The following is a 6060-nucleotide window of genomic DNA, read 5'->3' on the forward strand; positions in this document are numbered from 1 at the left end:
TCAGGAACACCACTGCAGCTGTCTCTGACGCCAACACGGCCGGAGGGCGACATCTAGAGGCAGCCTCCTGCTTTGTGTTGCTCTATCACAGATTCCCACAGCAAAGGGCCCATGCCTATTAGTGGTCTTGTCAGGACATCCTTGGGATTTACCGAGGTACCAGACAGAATTGGAAGAGGCCCAGCTCTCTTGCATGCCAAGGCACAGAGAAGGCCAGTAAAGCCCCTGGGACCCCAAGTGAACCCATGGATACTCTCCCCTACAATAAGCCAAGGAGCATGTTGTCTTGTTGACAAAGGTCCCTGTCCCCAGCCCACTGCACTGCTTTGTTTCAGGGGAAGAGTCATCCCAGCAGCTCAGACAGCTCTCTCTCACAGACCCAACTNACAGAATTGGAAGAGGCCCAGCTCTCTTGCATGCCAAGGCACAGAGAAGGCCAGTAAAGCCCCTGGGACCCCAAGTGAACCCATGGATACTCTCCCCTACAATAAGCCAAGGAGCATGTTGTCTTGTTGACAAAGGTCCCTGTCCCCAGCCCACTGCACTGCTTTGTTTCAGGGGAAGAGTCATCCCAGCAGCTCAGACAGCTCCCTCTCCAAGACCCAACTCCACCTCCACCTCACCTTCCTTCCGGGCCTGCCCTGCATCCTGAGTCCCAGGTAACAAAATACAATGGCCCCCACCGTTTCTCAGTGACCCCCTTTTAGCTAATTGTTTATTTCCACCCATCCTTACCCATGATCTTTTCTGGTACCAGACACTCCTCACACCCTCCTCACTTCCACAGCACCACTGAGTTTCCCTCTTGCTTCTCTGAACTCTCTTTTGCCGGTTCCTTTTAATCTGTTCCTCTCATCCATCCATCCATCCATCCACCCACCCAACCACCCCTCCCTCCATCTGCCCCCCATCCTTCCTCATTTATTCTACAATCAGCTGGACAAGGGGCTGAACCTGATGTCACAGGGATGGGGGTAGAGAGGAAACAGGACAAATGTCTGCCAGCGCCTGCCAGGAAAGTAGGGGCATTTCGGTAGGACTTTCTGTGCTGCCCCCACCCCACCTTCACGCCAGTGAAGAACAAGACATACCCATAATGCTTTCTGAGGTTGCTGCATGGCCTTGCTCACGTCTTCATTCCTGGAGACCACTGGACGGGCTCCTCCTTGCCCACCAGCCATGTGTGGGTAGCTCCCCCTCAGCCTTCACCCCTATATCCACAATGTCCGGAGCCTGTCCCCAGACCCGCTGGGCTGGACTCACCCCGTGCCCCTGCCCATCCCCATTGTGCCCAGTGTCATGGGCTTCTGAGCCCCAGCTGGATAGCATCATCTTTGGCCAGCTCAGCATGCCTGGTTCTGAGGCACATAAAATTTGTGTGGGGTGGCCTGGACAGAGCAGCTCATGGCAGACATTTCTTCTGTTCATCTGCTGCAGGGAGAATGGGGTTGGGCCATTGGGGGCTTTCCAGAATCCCAGAAAGGCGGGAATAGTTAAGATCTGAGACAGAGCCGGCCTGGGAAAGTCCCTCTACAGACTGTTTCCCCGGGGGTAGGGGTAAGTAACGTAGTTGGCCAACTTATCTCCCTGCCAGCAAAGGTCAGAACTGGAAACTCTGGCCTCCTCACCCTCTGTCCTCCTCCCAGACAGACGATTTTCCCTGTGGAGCAGATTNCATTGGGGGCTTTCCAGAATCCCAGAAAGGCGGGAATAGTTAAGATCTGAGACAGAGCCGGCCTGGGAAAGTCCCTCTACAGACTGTTTCCCCGGGGGTAGGGGTAAGTAACGTAGTTGGCCAACTTATCTTCCTGACAGCAAAGGTCAGAACTGGAAACTCTGGCCTCCTCACCCTCTGTCCTCCTCCCAGACAGACGATTTTCCCTGTGGAGCAGATTAGGTCAGGGGCCAAAGGGGCAAAGACATTCAAACCCACAGGAGTGGGTAGTTTCGCCCATTTTGGAGGTAGCTGCCTGGAGTTCCAGTCACCCATGATTCAGAGAGTCACCAGCCTGGGGACTACTTAAGGGCATTTAGTAGCATCAAATAAAATGAAAACAAAGCTCCAGAGGTGAAAAAAATCCCCTAAGTTTTTCCACCTCTAGTTAGAGCTCAAAGAGCTTAATTTTAAAATTTTAATTGTTTTCTATCATATTCCAAAATAATGGCATATTGAAATGTACATGTTAAGTATATGTAGCTCCTTTTCAGCACTTCTCTGCCCCATCTCCAACCACTCTGGACCAACACTGGGCAATAAGAGATGTTTTGTGAACTAATATCTCTTTCTGAGAGCCAGTAATAGGACAAGTGCGGACACTATAGACTTGCCTCAAATCTGCCCGACCACGGTGTCAGGGGAAGTTTCTCAACCTCGAGGAGCCTATTTTATGATGTTAAAAGGAGGGAAACAGCTCCTCAAGTCAGACCTTAGATACTTCCTTTCCCACCATTCTGTCACAAAATCTGCTCCTTCTCAAGCCCCAATATACTACCCTAACTCACACTAAAGTGTTAATGGCTAGTGTTAATAACAGGATTAATTAACAATAATGCGTTTTCATTTTAAGAAGCATCCATTAGAGCAGTCCTTATGAGCTGTATCCCTCTAATGGGGGTGAGATAGATTGGGGCTTTTTTTTTTTTTTTTTTTTTAGAAAGAGAGGGAAAAGGAGGGAATGAGAAAAGAGGGACAGAAACATCCATGTGAGAGATACACAGATTGGTTGCCTCCTGTACGGAATCAAACTGGTAACCTTTCACTTTGCTTTGCATGACAATGCCCCCAAACTGAGCCATACCAGTCACAGCTGGAGGGGGTCTTTAACTTTAGGTAGCTGCCTAGACTTTTCCCCAAAGTTGGCTCTGCATTTAAGATTAACAAATAACTGCCCTGCCTAGCATGGCTCAGTGGATTGAGTGCCAGCCTGCGAACCAAAGGGTCACCGGTTTGATTCCCAGTCAGGGCACATGCTTGGGTTGCAGGCCAGGTCCCCATGGGGGTGTGTGCAAGAGACAACTACACATGGATGTTTCTCTCCTGCTCTTTCCCCTTCCCTTCCCCTCTGTATAAATAAATAATCTTTTAAAAAAAAGATTAACAAATAATTTGAGATTTAACAAGCTCATTTAAATAATGTGAAACCCCAGCAGACAGACCTTGGAACTAAGTGTGCAGAAACCCTCACAACAAAGGCCTTCTTTTTCTTTCTTTTCTTTTCAGGTCCCCACGCACATGGCTAACACTAAAGACTTCCTGTGTGGCCAGCAGCCACCAAAAATTCGCCAGGAAAACTTGTCTTTTCGGTAGATTCTTTTTTTTTCCCTAGTGGATTCTTGAACAGACTAAAATGTTCCATAGACAGATAAAGGTAGTGAAACCTGAGGCCAGGGCTGGCCTCACCTAGTGCCACGAAGACCCCCAAAATAATATTCAAAACAAAGGGAACCACACTGCATTTTCCCTCTTTTATTTACAAGTTTCATTTAAATACTGCTAATGGTTAGAAAATCAATGTCAAATATGAACACTGGTATACAGCTTAAAATACAAATGTTAGTAAATATAAAGAATATGGTTAAAAATGTTTGCAATGCTTGATTAAGAACTATTTTCCAGGAGGATGGAAGCAAGGGGAGGTGGGTTTAGCTGGGGTTGGGTACAGGGGAGTGGTTAGGGGAAAATTCAGACAACTGTAATTGAGCAACAATAAAATAGTAATTTTAAAAAGTACTATTTTCCAGGAGGCAGGGTGGCTAGGTGGTCGAGGCATAGAGTACAGAGCCTCAGCCTGGTCGCACGGCAGTCCGAATGTACCTTCCACAGTGATGCAGATGGCAGCTTGCAGGACGAGCAGTACCACCAGTCTTTACCCCCCAGCTCTAAAACTACACTGCCGCCTTTCTGTCATGGCAAAGAGTCACGTTCTGGGAAAAAATGAACCACTTTAAGATGCAAATAGGATGGCTCAGTTCTGGGACATTCTGGTTTAACCTGGGAAGTTAAGCTTCCCCCAAACTGTCAATGGATAGACAAAGGCTGGTGGATAAGACTCAAGCCAGACTCTGAACACATTTTCTTGTTCTATACAATTAATTGTTCTTTTATTAACTCATTTGAACTGTTTATGTTTCATTTATATGTAAAAGGTGCCAATCAATTGTGTCTAACCTGAATTTTACCCAGTGTGCCCAAGACCAGGGATCTTTTAGGCCAATTATACTTCTGAGACATGTTTATATGTTAACATACCTCAAAGTTTATATTTTCTTATAATAATACATTAGCTTTAATGTCACAATTAACATCTCGGAAAACTGAATCTAAGTAATAACTTGACCTAGCATACTAATTTGAATTTAGAACTAATACCATCTTCCTCATCCATTTTGACCAGTCCCTAGAATCAGCAGACATGTTTTATTTACATATAAAATGCCTAAGTATTTATTAGGTATTATAAAGTCAATTATTACCAAAGTTTCCTACCTAAAATAGTAAATATGTAATTAAAGCACCAAAGCATACTTTTTAATTTTAGAAGTCTCATTATAAAAGGAGCAGGAAATGCTTTGGAAGACCTGACAAGTACCACCAACACCCTCAGCCCCACTGTCCTCAGGCAGTAGTGCATGTGCTGCAGGAGCAAGAGAGGGAGAGGGAGGGAGAGTAACAGAGAGAAACACCGATGTGAGGGAAATACATCAATCGGCTGCTTCTTGTACGTGCCCCAATTGGGGACCAAGCCCTTAACTTAGGTATGTACACTGACCAGAAATCAAACTGGTGACCTTTCACTATGCACAACAGTTCTGCCATTCATTGACAGGAGAACCATGGCCAGAGAGATGCACACTGGGGTCTCACCAGGGGGTATCCCATCAGGCATTCATGGGAAGAGCTGATGGAGTTCACAGCGGAAAAAGGCAGACTAAACTGGCCTTTCTCTTCTCAATATACCCATTAGAAAGCAGATCTATTAGGCAGAGAAAAAAGATACACTTGGAGAAACAGCTGGGAAGTCTATATTCTCTCAGCTGTCCCACAAGTTACTGAATCAGATACATTCATGATCACGCTAGACACAAAACAGGAGTTATGCTCTGTAATTCAGGTAAATGCTCTGAGGGTGTGCCAGGGTTTAGCTGGCACAAAGAACAAAGGTTGTCAGACAAGCAATCTTCGGCTCTAGCAGCAAACCTTCATGTGAGCAGAATGGTAGTGATTCATGTTTCATTTATGAGTTAAGAGCTAGATTAGAAGGAATAATAATGGCTTCAGAACCAAGACCTGGCCCTGGCTAGGTAGCTCAGTTGGTTGGAGCATTGTCCTGATGTGCCAAGGTTGCAGGCTCTGTCCCTGGTCAGGGCACACACAAAAATCAACCAATGAATGTACAAATAAGTGAAACAAACCAGTGTTTTTTTTCCCTCTCTCTCTCTAAAAATAAATCAATTAAAGAAAAACCCAAAAGAACCAAAGCTTAAACACTCAAAAAATAATTTCTTAGATGAAGTTGTATCACTAACCAGCTGCACTGGAAAATGTACAGGGAAATGTCCCCAAGCTAGAAGTATCCCAACACTTTAATGATTGTCACTGGGACATGGACAAAAAATGAGGAAGTCAATCCTAGTTCTAGTTATTTGCTTTTCCTTCAGTGGATGGCACAGGGAGGCAGGGGGAGTGGGATGAGAAGGATCAACTAATATAGTGCAGGAAGACAAAAATATCAGTTTTGTGGGATTATATTTGTGTTTCCATTTAGGGACACATTTCCTGTTGTTTAAATGCCACCGAATTCATAACATGAAACTCCTCTCCCAAAAAGGAACCATGTGGTTTAATTTTCCAACAGACACAAGTCTGTGCAGACCACAGAAGCTATTACAGGTTACCTTTATTTTTGCCACAACTCCTGTACTATCTATGATCCAGTTCCTGAGGAGTAACAATGTGATTTATTCCATATCCTGGGGACAAGTGTCCCATCCGATGAATCTCCCTTTGCTCTCCTCCCCATCAAGGGGGGCCTTGGTTAGTGACTATTCTCAGGTTCTTCC

At 45.6% G+C, this 6060-nt stretch overlaps 1 long non-coding RNA gene across 1 annotated transcript; it reads left to right on the forward strand.

Moving 5' to 3' along the window:
- Positions 1 to 563: 563 nt before the first annotated feature.
- Positions 564 to 3920, forward strand: LOC118983893 (uncharacterized). Its single transcript, XR_005065813.1, has 2 exons — positions 564 to 659; positions 3221 to 3920. It is a non-coding gene; the product is annotated as an uncharacterized LOC118983893 (long non-coding RNA).
- Positions 3921 to 6060: the final 2140 nt, after the last annotated feature.

Source organism: Sturnira hondurensis, unplaced genomic scaffold (assembly GCF_014824575.4).
Source record: "Sturnira hondurensis isolate 20B ecotype Veracruz unplaced genomic scaffold, ASM1482457v3 Scaffold0003090, whole genome shotgun sequence".
Classification (NCBI taxonomy): domain Eukaryota; kingdom Metazoa; phylum Chordata; class Mammalia; order Chiroptera; family Phyllostomidae; genus Sturnira; species Sturnira hondurensis.